Source organism: Marmota monax, unplaced genomic scaffold (assembly GCF_021218885.2).
Source record: "Marmota monax isolate L192 unplaced genomic scaffold, Marmota_monax_Labrador192_F-V1.1 WCK01_AAM20220418_F8-fsc00089, whole genome shotgun sequence".
In the NCBI taxonomy this organism is placed as follows: Eukaryota; Metazoa; Chordata; class Mammalia; order Rodentia; family Sciuridae; genus Marmota; species Marmota monax.
The window spans coordinates 5,456,212-5,483,958 of record NW_026694744.1 but is presented as its reverse complement, the minus strand read 5'-3'; the positions used below and the strand labels follow the sequence as shown (position 1 = coordinate 5,483,958).

Sequence of the window (27,747 nt, the reverse complement as noted above, 5' to 3'; positions counted from 1 at the left end):
AAAAGTTCTCTATAGGTTTAATGCAATGCCAATCAAAATCCCAACGGCATTTCTTGTAGAAATGGATAAAGCAATCATGAAATTCATATGGAAAAATAAAAGACCCAGAATAGCAAAAGCAATTCTAAGCAGGAAGTGCGAATCAGGCGGTATAGCGATACCAGACTTAAAACTATATTACAGAGCAATAGTAACAAAAACAGCATGGTACTGGTACCAAAACAGGAGGGTGGACCAATGGTACAGAATAGAGGACACAGAGACTAATCCACAAAGCTACAACTATCTTATATTTGATAAAGGAGCTAAAAGCATGCAATGGAGGGAGGATAGCATCTTCAACAAATGGTGCTGGGAAAACTGGAAATCCATATGCAACAAAATGAAACTGAATCCCCTCCTCTCGCCATGCACAAAAGTTAACTCAAAGTGGATCAAGGAGCTAGATATCAAATCAGAGACTCTGCGTCTGATAGAAGAAAAAGTTGGCTCCGATCTACATATTGTAGGGTCGGGCTCCAAATTCCTTAATAGGACACCCATAGCACAAAAGTTGATAACAAAAATCAACAAATGGGACTTACTTAAACTGAAAAGTTTTCTCTCAGCAAAAGAAACAATAAGAGAGGTAAATAGGGAGCCTACACCCTGGGAACAAATTTTTACTCCTCACACTTCAGATAGAGCCCTAATATCCAGAGTATACAAAGAACTCAAAAAATTAAACAATAAGAAAACAAATAACCCAATCAACAAATGGGCCAAAGACCTGAACAGACACTTCTCAGAGGAGGACATACAATCAATCAATCAAGTACATGAAAAAATGCTCACCATCTCTAGCAGTCAGAGAAATGCAAATCAAAACCACCCTAAGATACCATCTCACTCCAGTAAGATTGGCAGCCATTATGAAGTCAAACAACAACAAGTGCTGGAGAGGATGTGGGGAAAAGGGTACTCTTGTACATTGCTGGTGGGACTGCAAACTGGTGCGGCCAATCTGGAAAACAGTATGGAGACTCCTGGGAAAGCTGGGAATGGAACCACCATTTGACCCAGCTATTGCCCTTCTTGGACTTTTCCCTGAAGACCTTAAAAGAGCGTACTACAGGGATACTGCTACATCGATGTTCATAGCAGCACAATTCACAATTGCTAGACTGTGGAACCAACCCAGATGCCCTTCAATAGATGAATGGATAAAAAAAATGTGGCATTTATACACCATGGAGTATTACGCAGCACTAAAAAATGACAAAATCATAGAATTTGCAGGGAAATGGATGGCACTAGAGCAGATTATGCTTAGTGAAGCTAGCCAATCCCTAAAAAACAAATACCAAATGTCTTCTTTGATATAATGAGAGCAACTAAGAACAGAGCAGGGAGGAAGAGCAGGAAGAAAAGATTAACATTAAACAGATACATGAGGTGGGATGGAAAGGGAGAGAAAAGGGAAATTGCATGGTTACGGAGGGAGACCCTCATTGTTATACAAAATTACATATAAGAGGTTGTGAGGGGAATGGGAAAATAAACAAGGAGCGATATGAATTACAGTGGATGGGGTAGAGAGAGAAGATGGGAGGGGAGGGAGGGGGGATGGTAGAGGATAGGAAAGGTAGCAGAATACAACAGTTACTAATAGGGCATTATGTAAAAATGTGGATGTGTAACCGATGTGATTCTGCAATCTGTATTTGGGGTAAAATTGGGAGTTCATAACCAACTTGAATCTAATGTATGAAATATGATATGTCAAGAGCTTTATAATGTTTTGAACAACCAATAAAAAAATTAAAAAAAAAAGAAATGAGTATATTCAAGAATAATTTTATGTTCAAGCATCATAGTTTTCTGACAGTTCTACTTCTACTTAATATATTCATTTATTTTCTAATCATTTGGGAGAAACTCAAAGACAGCTGATTTGTGCTACTGCTAAAATCTCAAGTCATGAAAAGAGGAAACCAGTGTTTTGAACTCTGCAGACCTAAATAGAGCTCTCAGGCTCTGAAGAGAGATCACAGAAGTCAGTTAATAGTGCTCTTGTTTTGTCATCTCAGAGACATTAAAAGAAGTGGAGTTTCTCTGAAAAAAATAAGGTGATGCAGTCTAATAGTTGTATATGATGGCCTTGTTTTTAAAAAAATAATATAAATCAGGTCTTTGTTTAACTATGTCAGACTATGCGATCTGATGTTGCAGTTTTCTGAATCTAACACTTAAGGTCCAGTTTTGAGGAATACTTAGGTATTGGTTACGAGATGGATTTTATAAAAAGCCAGAGCAATGAAATTTCACTTGCAATATTAAGGAAACCTTCTTGGTAAGAACATATAAGCAGTAAAATTATTAAAGGGAATAATGGGATTGCCAACTCTGGAAATGTTTCAGGCTGAACTTGACATCACCTCACTGGGATAATTTTGAAATCACAGGAGCAGGCTTGCCTTAATATAGAACAGGCAGATGAACCACCAGGCTTTGCTGGGGACACCAATACTGTCTTTCCATTTGGTTCCCCCTAAGATTTGTTAACCTTTTTCGCTGAGGAAAGAGCTAAATAAAACTACTTGCTAGATGCAATTTGAATACAGTGTTTTTCAATTTTTTTGAGGCAATGTCTTCTTTTGCTTTATTATTTGTGTTTTGAGGACTTTGAATGTACATATGACAGTATATTCATTTCCTAGAGCTGTTGTAAGAAACTGAGTGGCTTAAAACAACAGAACAGTATTCTTTCATAAGTCTAGAGGTCAAAAGGCCCAAGTCAAGGTGTTGGCATGATCATGCTCCCCCTGAAGGTTCTAAAGGAAAATCTTTCCTTGCCTGTTTCAGATTTCTGTGCCTCTAGGCATTTCTTTGCTTTATGGGCTTTATTCCAATGCCTTCCTGTCTTCACATGGCCTCTCTTTTTATGTTTTCTTCTATCACTTCTCCCCTTTTTGTCGTTGGATTTTAAGGCATAGTTAACACAAAATTATTTCAATTCAATATCTTTAACTTATTTACATCTTATTTATTTACATCTTTAAAGACACGTTTTCCAAATTATGTTTCATTTACAGAGACTGGAAGTTAGGACTTGGTCATAATCTTATTGGGGACAATTCAACCCACTACAAACAGCAAAGAAGACTCAATTAAGAGTAGAAATATGGCCATTTCTTTTCTGAAAGGCCATGCAGCCAATCTTAATCTTTTGTAGGTCTGTGAAACTATTAGGAGGGAAATTCTTCTTCTAGAAGTTTTCTTTATTCTACCCAATAGAAGTTATAATTTTAAATTATTTTCCTACAAGCAGAATATTTTATTCCTTTATAATACTTGCCTTATGGATGATACAGTTCTTCTGGGCAAAAATGTCAAGTATTAGCTAAATGTTTGCATTTGTCTTTGAGTCCTACGATAAGTAGGGCTTCTAAGACCAAGAAATCAGTAGTGACCATAGTTCAGACTCTCTATGTCCCAATAGCTTAGCTATTAACTGACATGGTGAGGAAGGGAGATGATAAGAAATTTTCCAGTGCTTTTCAGCAACAGTGGAGAAAAGAGAAACAGGTAGGATCAGGATGAGGAGTGAAGGAGGTCCCTCTAAGCGACCACCAGAAACCATTATTCCCTTTACCTGAGTTGTCAGGACTTTGAAGGGTTCATAGTATTTCACAAGCCAGGTTGCCAAACAAATGCATTTGAAGGTATCTGCCATTGCTATTATTTGGATATGTAATAACTTAGGCATCCTAAATTTGAGTCACTGTTCAGTCCATTGTCATTGTGTGTGTTTGGTTTAAAGAAGAATTTGACAGCCTCTTTAGGGAATACAGTGACAAGTTGCCAGCATGACAGTCCAGAAAATGATGTCTTGCAAATAGAGAGGAAGGTGATGCCCCTGGCATTAGCACCATGTGGTTAGAAACAAGAGAGCACACTAGGTGACAAAGAGCACTTTGGAATGAGGTCAGCTCACTAAAACAACATCTATGTTGCAAGTTCATTATATCTGATAAGAAACTTCATTTTTTATGTTTAGAATATATTTGGTATTGGAAACTTTTCTATTTCCATATCAAAATTGAAGGTTCTATTTTCTCTGAAGATAACTAGTGAATCAGATCATCTACCTCCACCACCCATGCCCACTGCCAAACACAAACATACTCTTCTTAACTATGGTGTATTAATAGAAAATTTAAGCTATAGTGAAGCTGACAGATCAGGAGGTGATTGCCACTGAAAGATAGTTTATTACTTAGAATTCCCAAGAGGAGGGATTACATGATGTCATGGGGCTACACAGGAAGGATCAGAGTTAATCAAGAGGTGGATAGAGAGGGTAAAATTATAGGCAAGGGTTTTTATGGAGGTGTTCCTTGGAAGCAACAGGCAAAGCAGGGTAATCAGACTCGGGAGAGACTACTTTTAATAATTTCAGTGAGCTCTGGGGTGTGAGGGTGATTAGAGCATGTGAATAATGACTTGGCATTAATTAGCTCAATAAAGGAAGTAGTGGGGGGATGTGGTCTCTGTATTGGTTGGTTTGTGTTTTACAAATGTATCCCCAGGAGGAAGAGGATTCCTAAAAAGGGATGGAGACATGAGGGAGGCAGGAGGCAAGGGGAGGTGACTCAGACCTATCATCCTGTTGTCTGGAACAAGATGTGTCAGGAAAGTGTGAGTTGGGCAGATGTTCAAGATCCAAGATTACAAAACTAGAAATGTGGTATGCATGCGCACTTACACACACACACGTGTGCATGCTAATCATTATAAGACTCCTCCAAAAGTAAGAAGTCAGATTAGAATCTTGCTGCCCTAGGCCATAAAGATTGATTTACTGAGCTTCATAGCTTCCCTTGGTTAGAGCTACCTAAAGTACTAAAATACTCATTGATTAGGATGATTCTTTTCTTTCTTTATTTGTGGTGCTGGGGATGGAATCCAGGGCCTCATGCAAGCTAGCCAAGTGCTCTGCCACTGAGCCCTATCCAAGCCCCATCCCTCATTCCTTTCTTTGTTATTCCAATCAGTAGAGTTCCTGCCCCTGGCCTCTGTCCTGTCTGGAGGCTCAGTACATCCAGCTGGTGTTCTGCTTAGCCAAGGCCTCACTGTGTTTCTGTAAACACCCACTTGAAGACAGATCTGGGGCTTGCTTCCCTGACAACAAGCTCAAGTGGGTAGATGAGTATCAGAAAGGCAAAAGATAGTGTTGATAAAACAGAGCTCTACCAGTGCCCTTCCTGGATATTGTTCCTGGCTGCCTGGGTATGGGGTGATGCATCTGTGAAGTGTCCAACTTGTCTTTGGCCTCCATTTTGCTGATCTCTTCCTCCATCTTATCATCCTGTTTGTCAAGTTCCAGAGCTTTCTTGCTGTCCCTTGTCATCTAGACCTATCTCTTTGGGGTCCTCCCAGACATAATGGTCTATGTATGACCTCCTTCTCCTCCATCCTTCAGTATTCACCTGGCTCTACCTTATTCCATAAGGCCATTCTGGGTAGGAGTAAAGCTGCCTCTCCTGCCACCACAAAAGCAGGGGCAGGGATAGGGAAATTAGGAAGGACACTAGTGAGTGGTTTTGTGATTTGTGTCTTCTCTCATGATTTCTACATTATTCCAACCCCTTCCATCACCATTGCTTTTATTTTCTGTTCTTAGTCAATTATTGATATGTTCTTTCATTTCTTCATTCATTCATTAACTTAATTCATTGGGCTCTATACTCAGCACTAAAGATGGATGAATAAGGATTGTATTGTCCTCAAAGTTCAGATTGGCAGCAAACAATTAAATAATTAATGCCACTACAATGCATTTCAACTTACGATAGAGGATGGGGTAGACAGTTGTAAAAACTCAAGGCGAGAAACTAATTGGTAACTCAGCCTCAGGCTTCTGGGCACATCACCAGAGTAACATTTCTACTATATTGTCAGGACACGAGGTGGTTTGCCATGCTGAGAAAGGGCAAAGACATTTCAATCAAGGCAAGAGAATGGTCAGTCAACCTTATAAAAAGATGTACAGGAGTTTACTAGCCTTAGAAGGCGGGACCTGGGGGCCATGGGAAGCTAAAAAGAAGGGTGAGGCTGACTGTTGAAGAAGTCCCTCACCTTCATTGGGAACTTGAAATTCATCCTACTGTCTCAAGCATCTCATGGGATTGAGAAGGGCAGTGAGCAGATTAGATAGGATCATAAGATCCAATCCCAACTCTGATGGCAGGGCCAGGAGTGGGCCATGTGCATAGAGACTAGTTTCCCAATCCAGGGAGGATATTGTGGCAGTTGTCCAGAATGAAGATGAAAAGCACATAAATAAACCAAGTTTTTAGCAGTCTTCATGCATTTATTCATTTATCAGAAATTTTGCAGTCACTAGATATGAGCACACCTGGCCACTGTCCCCATGGGTTAGACTCTATGCCAGCCCAGTGAATATAACGCCACACAAAGATGCCCCAGGACCCATTTTTGATAGATATGCAGTCTGGTAGGAGAGGGCTGCTGGGTCCAATGGGCATATGAAGAAGTGAAGCATACTAGTGGCTTGGAGTACATTGAAGGAAATTTTTAGGGCCTGTGATGCGCATTCTAAGGCACTGGCCTGAGGTTGGCAATGAGGAAGGGCAGAGGGGCTGTGCGCCAGTGCTGAGGAAGGCTGGAGCCAGATAATGTTATGGTTGCAAGATCGACACCTGTTCTGTTCTTCCTATGCCAGGGTAGGCTCCTGTCTGGGCTGATGGCAAGGGTGGCGAGCATAATCAGACCAGGCTGGTGGATGGATTTTTCTGTATACCAGGCTAGCTAGCTCCCTGAGGACATTAGGAGGCTGAGCCTTTGCTTTTCCTAGTTCATGGCTTTTCTTTGCATGAAAGCTGGTTAAACAACATGGAAATATACAATCTTTTTTTTTTTTATTCACTTACCTGCCTAGAATTAGTAGAATAAGAACAGAATGTTTCAAGTTCTCCAACACTAAAGCACAGTTTTCTACAAGCTCTTAAGCCTCACCTCTGACCCCCACCTCTTTTTCTTTGTATACAGACAAGATTTCTACTCAGTTGGGCCACCTTTGTTTGGGCAGTGCTGCCCACTTCTCTGGCCCATTTTTGCGTGTGCATTCAGAGCTATAGCACTGCCTAAACCTAGGGGACACCCTTCACATCTTATCATAATGAAAGGCAGCTATGGGAACCCTGGGTTCATGGATACAGTGGACATAGTGCCCCCTGCAGTTGTGCAATGAATCACCATCAGTGGCTACGTCAAGACTAGATTTCCTTTTTGACAAGGGCTTACTGGTTGCAGGGTGGACACAGGTGAGGGTGTACATAAGTAGAGTGGTTACTTGGAAGAGAGTTGGTGATGCTTGAAGTGGCAGTAGTACGGGATGCTAGTGATGTGATGGAGGAAACACTTGAAGGTATTTTCCACTGGAAAAATTTATGGACCTGGTCAGAGGTTTGATATGAAAGGTGAAGAATAAGATCGCGTCAAGAATGCACATTAAGTCAGGTGATATTAGCAATTGGTGAAGCTTGGGGGAAAGTATTCATCGTGTTAATCAAAAAAAAAAAAAATGCAAGTTGGGCTGGGGATGTGGCTTAAGCAGTAGTGTGCTCACCTGGCATGCATGTGGCCCAGGTTCAATCCTCAGCACCACATACAAACAAAGATGTTGTGTCCGCCGAAAACTAAAAAATAAATATTAAAATTCTCTCTCTCTCTCTCTTTTTAAAAAAATGCAAGTGAATAAACAGGCTGGATATGCCTCTATCTTCATTAGAAATAAATGAAACAAAGGTCTCCTAAAAGTTTCATCTACTTGACGCCAACTGTTTATTTACACACATGCAAGATGTTCTGAGTGACTTCAATATCCATAGAGATGACATCTCATGCAATTGCCATAAATTGTCAATTCATTCCTGAAGAGCATGGCTTTTCCTGGGAGATAGGAGAAAGTAACAGCTAGCCCCTCGGGGCACACTGCCAAGGTTCAAGCAAGTAGCTACATCTTTGTGCCTCAGTTTCCTTTCCCAATACTCATACACAAGCTCTAACTAAGGTAAGATGTATAAACAAAGAGCTGTCATAACCCAAGGTTTGGGCCTTTATTATTTCAGGTAGCTGACGTTACCAGGAGAGAAAAAAGGACTGAATGCAAGGCACACTGAAGTTAGACAACCCAGCTAGGAGGAAAAATTCACAATGTATTCCATGCAATAAAGTGAAACCTAGAGCTTAATTGGAAATTAAAAATGTAAAAAGAATGGTTTGCAGATTACTACCTGGTAAAGGAACATGTTTTAGGTTTTCTACTCTGTGTTATTTTTTGCACGTCGATAGAGTCAAAATATTTAAACATGGCCAATTATCTACAAACAACATGATATGTAACAAAAGCTCTAAGGTAATACAAAACTATAAAAAGCATATGACAAATGTGGACCTAATTTAAATGCTTTCTGCCTCACCTCCTTCTCCACCCCCTACATGCCCCCCTCTCTCTGTGTCTCTCTTTAGAAAGTAGACCCTAGAAAATAGAACTGTGTACCATTGCATCAAGTTTAGCTTCCCTACTTCTCTAAGTTGGGGCTCCTTCCCTTTTCAAGGTGCTGTATGGTCTATGTAAGGGCATTGTTAAATTAAAATAAATTTTCCTTTTTAGAATTCCTTAATAGTTTATGATACCATGCAAGTAATTGGGATTATACAGGTTTGTCTCCAAATGAGGTTTAAAAAACCTTATTTTCAAGGATGCACTATATCATTAACTCAATCCTCCTTTTACTCAGAATTGATTTCAAATTCAATTTGGCTCATACTTAGTTTGGATACAGGCTAGATACTGTCTCAACACTGAAGATACAAAGATGAAAAGTCAGAATGGTAGTTGTGTAGTCTAGAATGGGAATTATATTCATATAATGTGAGAAGTGTTATGGGTTTATACAGGATGTCATGGTGAATGATAACCATGCCTGGAGCATTCTGGGGTGGCTTCACGGAGGAAATGGTGTTAAATATGGGTCTTATAATATTAATAGGAGTTCAGTATTTGGAGTAAAGTGGTGTGTCTTATGGTCAATGGAAACTGCTTCTATAAGTCACCTTTTAATCACTATAAAGAAATTCCTGAGGCAGCTAACTTTATTTTGTTTTTGTATTTACTTTTTTTCTTTTTGAGCTGGTCATTGAACCCAGGGCTTTGTGCATATGACACTATATCCTAGATCTTGAGGTAGCTAACTTTACAAGAGAAATAATTTATTTCACTCACAGTTTTGGAGGATCAAGGGCATAGTACCTATATCAACACAGTTCTAGTGAGGACCTTATGATAAATGACAGATGGCAATGTTGGAAGTGTGTGTCAGAGTAAGTAGTCACATCTTGAGCCAGGAAGTAGAGATGAGGGGACGGGCTTGCTTCTTTTGTAACAGTCTTCTAGAACTCAAGGGGTTTCATGGACTTACATGAGAAACACCAAGGAGTCCCATAATTTCTTCTAAGGACACACCTCCCCTTGACTTAAGGACCTCCAACTATCCCCCACCACTCAAATGTCCCACCTCCAAATACCACCACCCTGGGGGACCAAGCCTCAGATCACAGTGGATCTTTGGCCAACACACAGACCACACCCAACCCATAACATTGCTGTTATAAAGAATGTCTCTGAAATATATAATGCATGATAGTTTTAAGGAACAGTTTGATATGGACTATGACTTAAGTATGATCAGGAAGAGAGACTGAGGGCAAGTTCAAACAGGCCTAGTTGCTAAGCTAAAGAGTTTGGACTTAGTCATAGGTAGTAATCTAAATTATCAATCCAGAGCAATGGGATTCCTTCTCTATTATATAGAAATGTGTGTGTGTGTCTCCTCCCTTTCCTCTCTAAGACTTAATGGTTATATTTTTGATTGGCCTAAACTTTTGCTTGTGAAGGAGTTTTCTAATATTGAACAAGTGCTGTTTCACCCCTTGTAATTTTCCTATTAAAAAAATCTATGCTATTCAATAACCAGCCTAATTCACTAAGAGAATGTCTGCAGGGCATTTGTTTCAAATTGTTTGCTCCATTTAAAATTTTCAAACTGGTAATGCAGATGAAAAAAAGGTAACAAAAGCAAAAGCCAGATCAGTTGTGAGTTATTCTAGCTATGTTATCCAGGAGGCTCACAACAATCTTAGGAAAATGCAGCACCTCTCTGTCCTTGGCCTTAGCCAGATGTAGTGAGCAAACCTTGCTGGGGGCACTAGAGCAAACTGGCTGTAAAGGCAGTGCTTCCTGGAGCTGCATGTGGCTCCAGGGCAACATCCCCAACATCATCCACTGTGCTGGGAAAATCTGCTCATGTGGAAAGGCAGCAAGGTTAGAAGATGCTTGCAAAATATTGCAAGTGTTCAAAAAATTAGGTGGGAATCTATTCTAGCAAACCCGGCTGTCACTATAATCCTTAAAGTTTCACTATCTGGACAACTGGCCTTTTCTAAAATCACTATACCTCAAACCTTCTTCTTTAAACATATTTTTAATATTTATTCTCATCTGCTTTATATTCAGGAGCTTTATCCTTAGAATATTTGAAACCCCAAATGTTTCTGTATCTTTAGTGAAATATAAAAATAGACCTGGTCTATTGTGTTGTCTGGGTAGATTTATTTATCAATGAGCAAAGTGATGTATTTTTTAAAATATTTTTTTAGTTGTAGATGGATACAATATTTTTATTTTATTTATTTATTTTCTGTGTGGTGCTGAGGATTGAACCCAGTGCAGCAAGCATATGAGGCAAGCACTCAACCACTGAGCCACAACCCCAGCCTAAAATGTATATATTAATCTCACTGTCAGGGGCAAATTTCTTTTGCCTAATAAAGTATGCTAACTATTATTAGATGACTTTCCCTTTTTGCCTCAGCTTCTAGGAAACTTTAGATTATATTTTACACTAAGTTGAGATACACAAGCTATCTTCAGCCTCGGTTTTCTTAAAAACCAATCTCATTCCTTGCTGTATTTGAATTTTATATACTTGTTTTAGTAACTTTATAGCATCTATATTTCCTGGTATAAGTTATCTGAATAACATGTTTTCCAAAACATGACAAAAAGGAATTGGATGCCCTTATCACATAGCCTGATGAATAGGTCCTATCCACACCATGGGACAGCCAGATCATCTGGTCACTATCACACCTGAGAATTATGGTTGGCTAAAATTTTTGAGACACAGGTAGACTCACAAGAAGAAAAGAAAAAAAAAGCATAGTAGTATAGAACTAATATCCCTTATTAACTCTCATCTTCTAAACAAATCCCTGGAGCATAAAGAAGAACTAAGCCCGAAATTCCTATATTAAGAGTTTATTCTTATTTTAATATGAATGCAGTTGTCCTTCACTATCCATGGGACTCTCTGATAAGGAGTGTATTTCAAAGACCTTCCTTCACTGAAGTTCTACATCAAGACCAATGCAGCCATTTAAGCAGTCCTTGTTTTGTACCATGTAACCTCCAGATCTGTACAATGGTAGTTTCTGGAAAAATAAATATGTTAAAATATGCTAAATATTTAGCACAGTGGCTAGCATATGAGATCAATATGAATATGCCTCTAATGATAATGATGAATGATTATGAATATAGTGGTCATATGTAACAAACATAAAGGATGCATAATCAAATGAATTTCAGATAAGCAGTATGCACTTTGTAGTATGTATATGATCCATGAAGTATTTGGAACATACTTATATTAAACAATATTACCCTGTGCAAATTTGAGACATACCTATATTAAAAATATTTGTTTATCTGAAATTTATATTTAACTAAGCATTCTGTGTTTTATAGAGCAACCTCAAAAATGAATAAATGTGCTCTGCTGTCCTCTGATAAATGCTGAGTGCTGAACTTCGAAGAAGATTCACCCACTCACCACCTTCTGTGCTTATTTAGAGAAAGGCTAGGCATCAGTTTTCTTGATTTAATTCAGATTTCCTGTTTCTATGGTCAGATGAACTAAGACCACATGCTACCTTCTGATGCTTGACATTTGCTAACTTTCAGAAGTTCCTGGAAACCTGTCAGCATTACCCTGGTGTTATCTACCTTATCTGAATGGTATGAAGATCTTCTAAAAATACTGATGCCCAGGTTACACCCCAGACCCATTTCATCAGATTACTAGGGGTGAGACCAGGCATGAGTATTTTTAATGCTTCCCCTGTGATTCTAATATAGCACCTGGGAAGAGAGCCACAACCTAAAATTATACAGCTACCAAAGCCTTGGCTGAAGCCCAGTAATACCAGTTCCTCATAGCCCCTGCTGAAATATACTTGAATTCTGTTCCATCATTCACTGTCCTTATCATTGACATTCCTGCATCTCCCTATGTAGTAGCAAAGTTTGATTCTTGATAAAGCTGCAAAGATCAGTCATGCTGGTTTCTCAGAGCAGAGTGTGTCTGGACTAGGCCATCACATTTTGCTCTAGGTTCTGTAACTTGAGCCTAGAAATGATTAGTTCCATTTCTAGAAAACTCCTGGGAAGATGGCATACCTTTTTTCCTTTTAGTTGTGTGCCCACAGAGTTGGTCTCCCTATCAACTGGGTTTGAGGCTCTTTCTCAGAGGACAGTTAAGAAAATGACTGCATCTGCAGAAAATGACTGTTAAGTCCTGCAGTATGGCGGGACTTAACACCGTCTTTCTGGGACTGGTTCCCCCAGAGAGACAGGGAACCAGTTGATGGTATAATCCCTGTTCTCCTAGAGCCATATTTGGCAGAGAAATCCTTTAAAACTTAGGGAACATCCCAACTGAGTTCTCTCTGCCCAGGGCCTCAACAGTTGAGTCCACATTTATAGGACAGTTTACTTATAGTCTTCATCAGGTGTGAAGTATAAAAGCCTTGCATAATTTAGCCCTGGATTTGTAAAGTCAAGTGCATAATCGCAATATGCATGACTTAATGTTTTCATGGGGCAGGTTGACTCACCCACTTTGCTCTGTGTGCTCTGTTGAATTAGTGGAGTTCTAAGTGACTGCTTAGTGAAAAGGAAATAATTCATTTTGCAGAGAGAATATTGCATTTCACTTGCTTTAACCTAAGTGTTTAAAGATCCAAATTCTCCTATGACATTGTGTTCCTTTTTATTTGTTTGCATTTTAATTATTATGGAGCATTCAAGAGAGTTCAGTCATTAAGCAATAATCAGATGCTGATTGCTTGAACTCCACAGAGTGTTTGCTTTTGAAAACCTAAGTCCCAGATAATAAATGGTGCAAGTTTATCAAAGCAAGTGGCATATACTTTTCTTCTGGTTAGATCCAGATGTGCAACAATTTCTACCTGCTGGTTTCAATTGGCCCTGGGAATACCTTTTGTGTTAAGCCCACTCACAGCTAGAGGGAACCAGCATCAATCTGACAAAAGAATAATATTATCTTCCAACTAAACAAAGCAAAAAAGTCAATGGGACAAATCGTTCTGTCAATAATCCAAAGCCCAAACTACGTGGTATCCTGCTATTTTTAGAACTTGAGGGGAAAAGAGTCCTTCTTATTGTAAAAATGATCCAATTAAATAGGAAGTTAGCACTGGGAAACTCAGTGATTTCTGTGAGCACCATTTGGGATACCAGCATTTTTTTTTATGAAAGCAGAAAATGAAGCCCACAAAGGTGGCAGCCTTTCAAAGGAAGAACAGGTAGCATATATGCCAGGTGGTGGTTCCTGAAAGTTGCATTACCAGCTGCATGAAGTGGCAGAAGTAGTTTGATTTTGTTGGACTACAGAGATTGTTGGAGTACTAACTCTGATTTTGCTCTCCCTGAATTTCACCAAAACCTTACATTGAGCTCACCTTTCTTTACAGGTTTGTTGGAGGTCCAGAATGAGAGCTCTGTAGATTTTTCTGCAGTGAAATTATTCTAATTTAATAAGAAACTTGATGTGATTAATTAGATTAATACTGCAGACAAGCTTATAGAACATAAACCTGAGTTTTTATAAATCTTCATGCAACTAGGAATTTAAGTGACACCATTTATGATTTCAGTTTTTCTAAGTGTCAAGTATTTTGTAACATAGCTGGATTCTTTGCTAGGAGTTTTACCAGCCTGAAATCAAGGCATCAGCTGGGCCTACAGTTCTGAGTTTCTAAGCCTACCTACTCTTTGAAGCTCATCACTTATTGGCTGATTCAGTTCTTTGCAGCTGTAGGATTGAGGTCTCAATTTTCTTGATATGTGCTTACTTCATCTTCAAGCCGACAACAGCACATTGATTTTTTCTCATGATTTGAATCCCTCTGCCTTCCTCTATGCCTCTCTTTGTCTCTAAGGACTCATGTGATGACATTGGGCCCAATCAGGCAATCCAGGATTATCTCCCTATTTTGAGGACAACTGATGAATAACATTAATTACTCCAGAGAAGTCTGTTTTGTCATCTAAGAAAATCACAGGCACAAACCAGAAGGTGTGGGTCATGAGGGCCACAGTGGTGACTACAGAAGCTGACAACTCTGGGGTTTGTGGGGGAGAGAGAGATGAGAACTTGCAGTTCCTGCTGGCACCTCAGGGCCCAGATATCCTTGGCTTCTTCTCAGCTTCAGTTCTCAGGGTATTTGGGAGATGAGAGTCAGCTGTTTAGAATCACAGGCAGGTTATTTCTGATGGGTAGAATCAGAAGTCTCTCTAGTAGAATATTACATTATCATTTCTGGGACTTTGGCAGAAATATTTATTTGTGAAGTGAGGAAGAGCATCCTGAGTTCTAAGACCATGAGCCCCATCTGCTCTGGAGGAGTGATCTATTATTCATTCCTGTATTCCCAGTGGGCAGCATGGCCCATGGCCCATGCAAGACACTCTAGAAATGCTTATTTGAATAGATAAACAAATAAATGAATTGATCCATCCTGAGCATCTTCTATTTGGAGTTTTTGTACTGATATTTATAGTCACCCATTTCCTCCCAGCTGCTTCCATATTCCCCCAAATGCTGGAATATATCATGCAATTGTCCATGCTATCTGTAAGCAATCATAATCATAAAAACCTGCTTCCCTTCTGAGAGAGCTGGATGGAACATTTTCCTGAATTTTTTTCTACCCTAATCATTGGTGCTAACATATGCATCTGTTTCTCCTTCCCCATCACCACTCATGCTTCCCAGGCCCATGCTGATGGCCTCAAATGTCTATGCTATGATTAGAAACTGAAAGGGTATACTTAGGTCTAGTATTGAGTCTAAAAGTCTACTATAATTTATTTTTTAGCCTGTTGATTTTCTCTGAATTGTTTTTTTAAAAATTTTTCATTGACTCCTAGGATGAGATTTATATAACCTGATACTTATTCCCATACCATCATTATACACATACACAAGCATGTATGCGTGTGCGCGTGCACACACACACACACACACACACACTCTGAACTGCACAGTTTCTTGGTCCATGAGAAGAGAATTGATGATCGTTTCAAAGAGAAACTCATAGAAGGTATTATTGCTCATTGATTTTATGCTTGGTTTTGTACTACATTTATTTTCTCTTTAATATCTTTCTGTTTATCTGAAATAATAAGTTATCTTCTGAGTACCTGAATCCAGGGAAAAAAAGTGGACATTTGTGTCAAGCCTAGTAGGTAGGTGTGAAAATTCTGATCATTTGAAACATATTTCCTTTGATATGCCTTATTTGTTGGGTAAATTAGAATTTATAAATTATAGTTTAGTTTCTACATAGCTCTCTGTTCAGTGTGATGAGTATGACTTTCTGGAGAACTCCATAAACCCTGAGTATGATGAGCAAATATGTTTTTTGACCTGTAGAGCAGGGTAGACTTTCTCAGACCCAAGCAATGACCCAGTCTGCATTTCCCAAAGGAATACTTCTGCCAGGGTTCTGGAGAACTTCCTGCCAACGGAGGTGTTTGCTACCCTCCTAGAGGCTCTCATAACCTGTCATCTCTCCCCCCAGGAAGAAATTCTCAGGAAAACTCTTCCTGTTATATCCAAATGCATATTTCCCCAATTCAAGGTTATGAGACATAATTTGGAAATTTGGAAAAGGCCCACCCAGCCCACCCCAAGACTCTGCCTGACTGTCTGAACACAAGAACACATACTGCAACACAGCCATGCAAATTTAGTGCCTAAACCTGCTAGACAGTAGGGACAATTTTAAGGAGGGAAGAAAAAACTACCATAACAATGTTGTCTTTGCAAGTCTGTCAACTGTGAACTGCATGTGAGGGGAAAATGTAAAATTAAATGTACCAAGAGAACTGCTTTCTTTCACTACTGGTAACAGGTCATTTTAATCAGATGGGGATGTTGGTGGTGGCGTGGTAGCCACATGTCATTATGTTATATAACATCACACACATTTTGGACAGTGAGTTTCTATTAAGTTTTTAAATATTATCTAATGTCATATATCAAAGGTGAATTAAAGCCAATGTGCCCTGTTTTCCTGGACTCATTTCTAATAAAGGACCAAAGAGCAGTTACCTCTCAGCATAAAGCTGACACACCACAGTGCATCCAGTGATCATTTTTTCCAGTCTGGAAAATTGCTGATTGAAAGAGAAAAGGGAACATGACAGTCAGCTCAGCCAATATCAGGATCACCAGGAGGATCCCCGGTTGCAGATGGGAACTCACAGAAGGTGCTTCTCTTACACAAGACAATCACAACATTGCAGGTGTGTGGAAGTGTACAGATGGGATGTTGACTGGAAGTGGCGATGCTTGCAGAAGTGCAGTGGGTGCTGGCAGTGAAATGTAAGCTAGCCCTGTAATAAAAGCTCCTGGGAATGCAGAGGATGCCTCAGCATTAGGCATTCTCCTCGTGTTTCACATAAATGCATACTGTTCTCAGGAGCAGATGAGCGGTGCGTTTGCACTGGCTCATTCAAATTGAATGTTGGTAAAAGGAGAGTCCTCAGCAAACAGAGCAGTTTGGCATCTTTGAAGGCTAGGAGCAAGGTTAAGCGGCCAGCCGTGTTCTCTGCTGTTTATTGGATGTTTATTTGCTGGCCTCAGTGCACACCTAAGGTACGTTGCAAAGAGGCACCGATAGGGCGGCTGATGCCTGCATGGCACAGGTGCCCATGCACTTTTCCCCAGGCTCTTTTGGGCACTAAAGTTCAAGGCTTCATATGTGGCTTCACATGTTGTCCCCTAACTTGCCATGGCTAATGTTTTGCTGGAAGAGAAAGCTCCTCTGGAGAGGCAGTTTATATTGTATTTTTTCTTTTGTTCTTCTTTTTTAATGCTGTAGCTTTAATTTTGTCACAGCAAGGGTAAGAGAGAGAGAGCCTGTAGAGGGCTTTTTGCAACATGCTTTTCAATTAGTTTTAAAGGGAGCAGAGCATCAACAGCTGCAGTGCTCACTCATTCTCCAGTCATGTGCTATGAGGAATAAAGACACTGTAGGGCAGTGAACCTGAACTTGGCCCATTCATCCATACTGCATTGAATGATTGCATGGAGTGGAGTCAGATGCCACTTGGGGGTGAAGAGCATGCCTCATCTTGCATTCCTGCTGGATACATTAGGAAGGACCCTTGACAGAATCCAGTAATTAAAAGGTAAACCGTGAAGTGTGTGTGTGCCGTGTGTAGGAACTTGGACACTGAGGGGTGCTGATCGTGTGGGGGCAGAGCAAGTTATGTTTCACTTGGGGGGAATGATACAGTCATTAGCTTTTCTTGGCTGATTGATTGGTAGGAGAAAGGGAGAGATTTTGACTTGCTGCTGAGTTACAGTATATTTCAGAAGTTTCTTTTATACACAATGATATCTCTTCTAGGCCCCAAGGACTCTGGACTTGATTGTTGTACTTCTATCCCTGAAACCGAGTGTTCACAGTGGGAATCATGGTGAAAAGTTTTGACCACAGAAATGAATGAGTACTCCTGGCCACCTCTGAGTTCTATTGGGTGAAATCTTATAGCAAGAATTCATTCTGTGTTTTGATTTTCTGTTTGTTTTTCCAAAATCTAGTAAAGAAATGGCTTTGGGGAGGGGTGCACAAAAGCACTGGAAAATATGGCATTTGCCTTTTATTCCTTTCTGAAGACATGGAGTCACCATCATGCCTCCTTAGGGGAGAATCTGGAAGAGAGGCTTCTCATTTAAAATATGTCAGCTGCTTTGTGAAACTTGGTACCATCTTTGTAAATCATTTTTACAGATGTTGCATTTAAAACTTTCTAAAGTAAACAAAGTCTTTTGGCAATGTGTGTTCCATGCAAGTAACTGATGAATTTGTGACCATAAACATAACTTGTACCTAGTAAATCTCTTATCCAGCTCTCTGAGCTCTTTTACAAGCTGCATTAAAAATACAAGGATAGGTTTTTAATTAAACCAGGTATTGGATTTGCCCTCAGGGAGCTGAAATGCAGTAACATGGGAATATGGACAGTGGGAGTTCATTGTTTCTAATAATTGTTCATATAAGTTGCGATTTAAAAATCAGTATATTGCTCTTTGGATCTTTCTGATATTTTCTTTTGTCACCTTATGCAATTGAATCTACTGAATATGTGTTTCAATTAACACATTGAATAGATGCTTAATGATAATTTGTGATTTCCTAAAAGTATACAAAATACATACACACATGCATCCTTTTTATTGATAAACACCCATGTATATGTATTCTCACAGAAGACTTTTTTCCAAAAGGTTATTAGATTGGGAATAGTGTAATTTGTTAGGGGAAGCATTAGGGGTAGCAAGACTTGGAATAGAGGAAAGCATTCTTAGCATGTAAATACTGGTTCTCAAAAAGAAGAGGTTATACTAAAGTGTGGATCATTCAATAGCATTTCATTTTAGAAACAATGCTGGTGATTACTTCAAGATTCATCCTAGCATGATGTGCAGATCCTTGTTTTCATGCCAGAAAGTATGCATTTAATCTGAAGATGAGAGGACAGGAAAAGAAGAGGACAGGGACAAAAAAGAGAATGCAAATTCTTGGGGAAAAAATGGTATCGGAAGAAGTCACTTTTAGTAAATTCCATGCTGGCACTAGGAACAACTGTGTGGAGAGTTGGTAGGAAAAGCAATTTTGATTGATGCCATATTCTTCATTTTGAGCCTATTAAAGTATATACCTTTGCCATTCTTTTTAATTTGTTTGTTTAATTTCTTGTTTAATGTGCTTGTTAAATTCTTCCAAGAAGTAATTTTATAGTGATTTTTTAAAGGTATAAACCTAGTTTTATGGAATATTTTATAGCAAAATATCAAAGTAAATAGCAAATGCATATAATATATGTTACTAAGTTTTCAGAAATATAGTTTTGCAGAGTGAGTACTGAGTTTAGAAAAGGGCAAGTTGAAAAGGCATAGCACAAGAAGATTCATTCCAGTTATTTTTTTTCAAAGAAATCTAAATTTGATTATTTTCTTACCTTTAATTAGAGTATATATGGCTTCACAGAAAGGAGGGATAATAAGTCATTTAGTTTATGTCATGTGGACTCTTTTACTTGAACTAAAGCAAGTATTTGATCTGTTCATGAAAGTTGCCCAGAGCCCCACTGACCCTGAAAGTTTCTGCTCTTTGAGGGTCCAACCTGTTAAAACAGCTGGGAAGAGTTCTGTGACACTGCAATTCATGGATGTCTGTGCTTGATTTATTTCCTAATGTGATTTATCAAAGCAATTGTGATATCTTGTATTTACAGAGCAGCCTTTTGTGAAGAGCTCACAGTGTTTCTTGGACATTATCTAATTATCAGGATGCCAGAGGGAAATAGAGAGAGTACACTATCTCCACTCCACAGTTGAGATGACACTGAGACAGAGAGGTAATGCAATTTATCCAAGATGATTCAGAAAAATGCTGACACATAGCTAGCAAATGAGCTTGGGTGAGTTCCACAGATGACTATGGGGGCTTTTGTCTCTAAGACCAGCTTACCTTACTGGTGGACCCTTGCTCTGTTCTCTGGAGTCCTCCACCTAAGAAGAACATGTTCCATCTGGACTTCAGGGATTCCATCCCAATAATTTGAGGTTACAGGATTCCAGTGTCCTGTGTGACATCTGCAGTTATCAGCTGGAGTGAAAGCAAGACAGGACACACCCGTGGGCTGCAAAACATGGGTCACAGAGTTAGCGAATAATGCTCAAGGTCATTACAACCAGTGCAGAGAGCAACAGGACCTATAATTTCTCTGTGTTTAGACTTGAAAACCATTTGAACCCTCTCCTTCCAGAAGCCCGTCAATTCTAGAGAGAGTAAGGATGCTTTCTCACCCTTCAGATGGAAACCATAAAAGTGAGAGGCAGGAAGCATGCTTCTATTAGTATTGCAGCTTTTAGGCAGGCTAAGCTTGCTCAAGATTGAACTAAAGCTATAGAAAAAGTGTTCTCACATAGTTGTGAAGATGTACTCATTTTATCTGCTCTACTTTATTACATGCTTATTTTTCAAAGAAATCATGCCCAGTTACAAGATAAGAAAATTATTTCACATTCATAGAAGTTAGCAAATAGACACTAAAAAAAAAAGGAACTTGAACCCATCTGTAGAATGACAAACAGCTGGATAGCAAGGCAAAAACCTTTCTCTTCTCTTCTCTTCTCTCTCTCTCTCTCTCTCTCTCTCTCTCTCTCTCTCTCTCGACTCCCTTCTCTTCTGCGACTGGCCACTATGGTCCTGCTAATAAAATCTCGGACAGGTAAAAACAAAAATAAACCTTCCAGAAATTTGGGACTGTCTTGGTAGCAATTGAATTGTAAATGTGCTACTTATACAGTGACCCAGAGGTATGGTCTGGAGGTATGGTCTGGACAGATGGATCATGGAAGGAAGATCTGCAAAATGGAGGAACTATACCAGAAGTTTACACAAAGTAATCCCTGGAAGGCTATCCTACTCTGGAACTTTCTCTACATGACTGGTATTATTTGTATGCTGTGCTCCACCCCTGCCCCAAACAAGATTATAAACTTTGGAAGAAAGCAAATTATTTCATACTAATTATTTTAAAAATTCTAACTGAATAAGCCAGGTACAGTGGCCCATGTCTGTGATCCCAACTGTTTGGGAGGCTCAGGCAGGAAGATACCAAGTTTGGGGCCAGCCTGGGCATCTTAGAAAAACCCTGCTGAAAATAAATTTTTTTAAAGGGCTAGGGATATAGCTCAGTGTCGGAGAACATGCCTAGCATGTACAAGGCCCTGGATTCAATTCCCTATACTCCAAAACATATAACTCCCTTGCTGAATAATGTACTATCTTAAACCCGTGAAGGTACTTGCTAAATATTTTTTAGTTGAAATTATTGCCAAAAATGTAGGTCATGATTTATCATTATTAAAATTTTATAGTCATTCTAATTTAGGGCATTGAACATAGATACAAAATTCCATAAGAGTATGAGGATATGCTAAAACTAGTGGTTCTCCAACAAGGGTGATTTTGCTACCCCTCCCCTAGAAGATACAAAGGAAATGTCTGGAGACATTTTTGTCCTCACATCTGGTGGGGATGCTACTGGCATCTAGTGGCTAAAACCCGAGGATGCTGCTATACATCCCACATTAAACTGGGTGGTCCCCATCAAGAGACATTTGGCTCTACCTCTCTCAAAAGTGTCGAGGTTGAAAAATTCTGATCTCAGATAAAATCCACATCATATTGTTTTTGCAATGACTTTTGTTATTTTTCTGTTTTCCCTTGAACCCTGAGCTTCTTGGAGGTAGGGGTTTGTTTTACTCATTTGTGGAGACCAAGTTCAGCACAACACCTGACATATATTAGGTTTTTAATATGTGATGGCTGAATTGATGAATGAATGAATGTTAATGATGCCAGAAAAGGTGCTCCTGTATCCTCTTTGGAACAATATTTTAATTAGAAACTACATTTCTAATCAAGGCCTTGACAGTAAATAATCAATGGGGTCAATGACAAGTTGCAAAAGCAGAGACACAGCACTCACACATCCTTGTCTTTATTTAAGAAGTCCACTGGGCCTCATGTCATAAAATGTTATCTCAGAAGGAGACATGAGAGGTCATTCAGTTCAACCCGCTTAAATTAAAGGTGAAGCTGTTGAAATCTGGGGATGTTAAATGACTGGCCTAAGGTCACACAGCTCAGTGGCAGAACTGAGGGTAGAATTGTTTCTAACTCAGAGCCTTGGCATGTTATATGAAGATGCTAAACTGTCTCCATTATGTCAACCCTAAAAATGGGAAAAACAGGTTGTTGTGATCACAAGAAGCAACATGTTGATACAGTATTAAATGTAACAACATAAAAATCCTATTTACAACATCATAGAATTTGATCTTAAACTTGTATTCTCAATGTCATCATCATTAATACAGAATTTAAAGGAAAGCAATGTTAGGCCTAAAAAAACTCTTGGTAACCACTTGGTGAATCCCTGTATTCTGTAATGGGAGGAAAGAGGGCTTTAGAGATGTGAAGCTATATCCAGAGTCATAGGGAGGGGGTGCTAGAACTCTCAGTTCATTTTCATTCTTAGAATGTTGTGTCTAAAATGGAATATTCATTGCAAAGGATATTACAGGAAAACACGGTACAGTCAGATGATTTTTAAAATTCTAGAGTAAAGAATGATTAGAAGGTATGTTTACAAAGAACATCTCAGAGTTTTTCCTGTACTGTGTACCTCTCCAAAAGAAAGATACAATATTCAGCTTCTCTAGAACTTATTAATTGGGAGGTAATTTATGTTATGCACCAGTGTTCCTCAGAACATGCTTTGAAATCTGTGGTGCCCCATTCTTCCAGTCTATTTAATTGCCAGAAAATCAGCAGCCCTGCTAAGGTTTCAGAGAGACTTTTAGGTAGACTTTCAGATAGTTCATCTATCTTATCCTCCCATGTTTTGAAAAAGCTTTCCAGAGTAGTTTGAATCAGTCTGTTTTGTTTCTTATGATAAGTTTCCCAATTGCAAGTCAAGGTTTCAGAGTTGTTTCTGTAACCATTGTTGAACCATCATGAAGTAGAAAGACTCAAAGTCAGAGGGTGTTGCCTTGGCAAGTCAGCTAACATTTATTGGATATTAATGAAACTGTACATGACCTTCAAGGTCATAAGTGAAGAATTTCATTGTGATCAGATGAGACTATAGGACTAGTTAATTTAAAGAATATAATCAACTATTTGATGAAAACATGGAGTAGCTTTAGAGAGACCACTTTCTTACCTGCTGCCTGACAATTTAATGTTGCTACAAATTCAGTCCTTATTCAGTAACACCAAGGACTTTAGTCAGTTCTTTAATTATCTGGCACAATTTGTTATAAGGTTGATATTTAAATTGACTTGAACTGGGATGGGATTGTGGCTCAGTGGTAGAGCGCTCCCCTAGCACATGCAAAGCCCTGGGTTCGATCCTCAGCACCACATAAAAATAAATAAATAAAATAAAGGTATTGTGTCCAACTACAACTAAAAAATAAATATTTTGCAAAATAAAAAATAAATTGACTTGAACTTATAATAAAATGATCCTGTAATAAGAAAGCCCAACAACAAAATGTTGCCCCTCACATATTAATTCAGAGAGGGAACTAAACTATATAAAAAAGCACACATTTCAAAAATATGTGTATAACAAGAGATTGGCAAATTTTTTTTAAAAGTATATTAACATGTAACTAACAACAAGGAAAAAGAAGAACCAAAGATGTTCTTAAAGTGAGCCTATTGGGCACTAAGTTAGAATGACAGATAGCAATCTTCACCTTAGACTATAAGTAAGGCAGTCCAAATACAAAGAGAGTCATTTTTGAAAAAGCAGTCCAAGGGAGTTTAGAATGGTACCTTGTTTTTCTCTAAATACTTCCTCCAATTTGCAATCCAAGGACTTTATAATCATTTCTATGACAGCCCTTCCAGAAATTTGGAATGTACACAAAGAAGTGGGACTCTGCTTTCAGGTGAGTTTTGACATGATCCACCTCTTCTTTTTTTCATAGAACTTGATGACTTTCAAGTTCAGTGGAATCAAAACCTTCCTTAGGAAGTCATATGAACAGCATCAGCATTTTCCTCATAATTGGAAACAAATCCCACCCCTTCAGAGAGAAGTCAGGTTTTCAGAGTTAAATCTCATAGCATCTAGAAGGAGCTCAGTGCAGCTAAAGTTGCCACCAAAAGAAACGACCCTGACAGATGACAAAGTACAAAGCACCAACCCATTTCCCTGGAAAATTATGTGAGGGAGAATAATTTGGGAGAGTTGGCACCCAAATACAGCCTAGATGGTTTTTACAGTGGGTGTATGGAAGGAAATCTATGAGCAGTCAAGGATGGAAGTGTTTGGAAGGATTAATTAGCAGGGGCTTTTTTCAGTTCTTGTGATTGCATCTTAAATTTTGATAGATGGGCTCCTCAAAGCATTTGGGGGTCTCCCTAACCTTCCCAGATTCTGTGTGTTATGGCTAACTACTTGTTTAATCAGTTAACACTTTATCTAGTAGTCTGTTTGCTTTGAGGAAATAAAAAGAACCAGAATGAATTATCTCCTTCTCTGCTTGCTTTATGGTAGCCAACTCATCATCCTCTTTGGATGAAAGGCCTAGCAGTTCTTATGTATTTACCTAATATGTCACAGGCTACAACGGGGTGGCAATGGAGAATGGAAGAGAGGGGTGTGGCTCATGGGACAAAGTCTTTTCATCAACAGTAATAAATGAAGATGGTGCTGAATAAAGAAAAGGGCAAGAAACTTGTCATCAAGAAAGAAAGTCGTAGTAAAGACATACAGTTATTCTGATGAGGTAGAGCATGGGAGAAGGGAGGCCACCTCTAAAGAATCATTACAGACAAATTGTTTTTCTTCTAATTATCCATACAAGAAGAAAAACATTTGCTGAGATTTAGGATTTATACTAGAAAGGGATCAAAACATGCAATTATTCGCAAGTAAGACATAAAAGAAAGCTTTTAAAAATTTTATTGGAGGATATTTTGCTGTACCGTATTTAGTTTTAACTGTGTGTTCGTGGTTTGCTCTGTTCTTTTAATTACCAGATTAAAAACATCATAAAACAATAGGGAAGCCATCCTTTCTTTGTTTCCATGTGAGATGAATGTCTAATGATATCAGGAAGCTTTTTAGTAACAAAATTTGCAAATGAAACCTTAATAAATATTTTTCAGTGTTTTGGATCCCATAAATATCCCTGGGGGCCCAGGTACATTAAACTTGGGTTAACATCATTTCAGACAGACCTAATGATTAAAGGCTGTTCATTTCTATTTTGCAGCATTAAATCTAAGCCCCTAGGAAATTCTAAGACAGATTAAATAATGTGAAAGCAACTACCTGAAAGATGCACAATGGAACATGAGGCTTATTGATTATAAAGTGAAATGAATCTTACTCAGAGGCAGGAAGGAAAATTATGTCTATGAAGAAAGCTTTTTAATAAGGTGTCATGACTTACGAGAGAAGTTTAAATCAGGTAAATAAGAAAAAACAATTAAATGAATTAATCATAGATCAGTATCTTGTAGGGAATCTCTCTTATTTATGAGATTTAATAAAAATGATAATAATAATGCTACTGTTTCTAATTTGATGTACTTGCATCATTTCAGGAACTTCCATCTGTTTTTTCTTTGTTTTTTTTTTTTTTTTCCTGCTAAGTCTCTGAGGACTAGATGAGCACTATGGTATGATAGTAAGCAAATTCTGAGATCATGAAGTATTTTCTATCCCTTCTCTCCCCTTCTATTCTTCCCCAAGCATATAGTAGATTTGTCTTAGTTAATGGCTTTAGTACATCAGCGCCACTGTCCTTGTTTGTGGGTGAGTGGTGTAACCACCAATTGAACCCTCAGTTGCCACTGTGACAATAAGATTGTCGGCCCTCCAGTGTTGATTATAGCATAAGTCATACTAGCCAGGTTATGGGATCAATCTAAATGACTAGCATAGATGAATGGATAAAGGAAATGTGGTATTCATGCACATTCACTCTTTAATAAAAGGAAATTCTTCCATTTTCAATAACATCAGTGGATTGTTTCAGGTGATGGGTATGTTAATTAGCTTGAATTAATTATTCCACATAATACTCAAAAATCACCATTATCACTTTATACTTCATAAATATATAACTATAAATTGTTATTTACAATAAAATAAAATTGAAAAAATATATTCTAGTGAATGTATGGACGTTATAAGCAAGAAAGGATCTCTGAAATGTGAGAGTGCTATTATTTTATATAATTAATAATGGTACAGAGACCCTTGGTAAACACTCAACTTGTGCTGATACTATCATATGTTTTCTCATTTACTATTTCTCACAAACCCTTGTAGCATAATCAATCTCATTCCCATTTTATAGATTTCCACTAAGAACAATTACTAATTTAATATTTTACACCTACTATGAATGACTTGCTGAGATTTAATCATGGGTTCATCTGTTTCTAATTCCATTGGGAATTAATGAAACTGTGACTTCAACAGAAGTCAAATCCAAAATGGTGTCTGGTAAATTACCAACCTCATTGTTGTACTTTCTAGACTTTCTAGAACATTCTTAATGTCGTTAATATAAATATCTGAGCTACAATGTTGAGCCTTAACTTTGTGACAGAATAAAATCATGCAGGGAATCAAAGGTGGTTGCCAAAACTCAGTGCCATTTTGATTTTATTTTTTTTCAATCTGATGACACAATCTGTCAATGGCATAGTAGAGTGAGTATGAACTTTAACAGGAAAAAAAGAGGAAAACTCTATGAACTATAAATAATTTATTAATATTCAAGACATGAAGTTTTTCTATTTATCTGGCCATGATCCTTTTTTTTTTTTTGCATTTTTGTAAGTTTCTCAAAAGCTGTACCTTATACTAAATATTTGCTTGTGAGATTATCACTTTTGCTATCAGTTCTTTGCCTTTTAGAAAAATGTAGGAATTTTCCCTCAGTGGTTAATAATCTATGTTACTTGTACTCTTTAGAATATTCAATGTACTCAGATAATGCAACAAATCATTAATTTTGCTTTCAGAGTTCTTTTATCCATCACCCTATGGTGGCACAATAGTGAAATGAGCCTTAACAATCACCTTTGGGACCTCCTCATTTCAGATAAATCTGAAAATTGGTGTCCCTCAAAGGCCTAGAGCTTTGTTTATGGCTATATTTCTCAGGTGGGATGAAGCTAAGTCTGACATTACCTTATTATGTTTATCATTGGTGTGGGGGGTGGGAAATCTGTGGTGAGACACTCCAACTCAATGTTGAACTTTTAGGGGCCAATATTTAAATCTTATATATCTTTGAGAAATCCTCTCCTGTTTTCTTCTTGCTTACACTTTTGTGATTTCAATGTCCTGGCTCAGAAAGTATTTTAAAATGTATTCAAAAGTGCTGATGGAAATCACCTCAAATTTATTCTCCCATCTACCTCACTGACTCTTTGTAGTTCAGCCTCCTCTGAGGTTTCCAGATTAGCATGGGAAGAACTAGAGTCTGTCTTTTGAAACAGAAGGCCTAGATGTGATGCTCAATTCAAACCCTTTAATTTAGAGTTGAGACTCTTTTAAACTTTGAAGCATGGGCTTCTCACAGACAACTTTTTAAAAGTTGCAAATTCATTTAATAAGGAAAATCCCCAAGAGATTACTATCCCTACTAAAGAGTTACACACCCCCACTCCTCACTTATTCATGCAATT

The 27,747-nt window shown here is 38.4% G+C and overlaps 1 protein-coding gene across 6 annotated transcripts in view; it reads left to right on the top strand.

Annotated features, from left to right (window-relative positions):
• The window catches only part of Frmpd4 (FERM and PDZ domain containing 4), an 810,201-nt gene that overhangs the window by 460,094 nt on the left and 322,360 nt on the right, over positions 1-27,747 (top strand). Inside the window, exon 1 of one of the 6 annotated variants that reach the window (XM_046424361.2) lies at positions 16,150-17,629. The exons of the other annotated variants lie outside the window; for them this stretch is intronic. The gene's annotated coding sequence lies outside the window, so the exon portion shown is untranslated. Of the gene's footprint in view, positions 1-16,149; positions 17,630-27,747 lie in introns of those variants that run through there. 6 annotated transcript variants of the gene reach the window in all.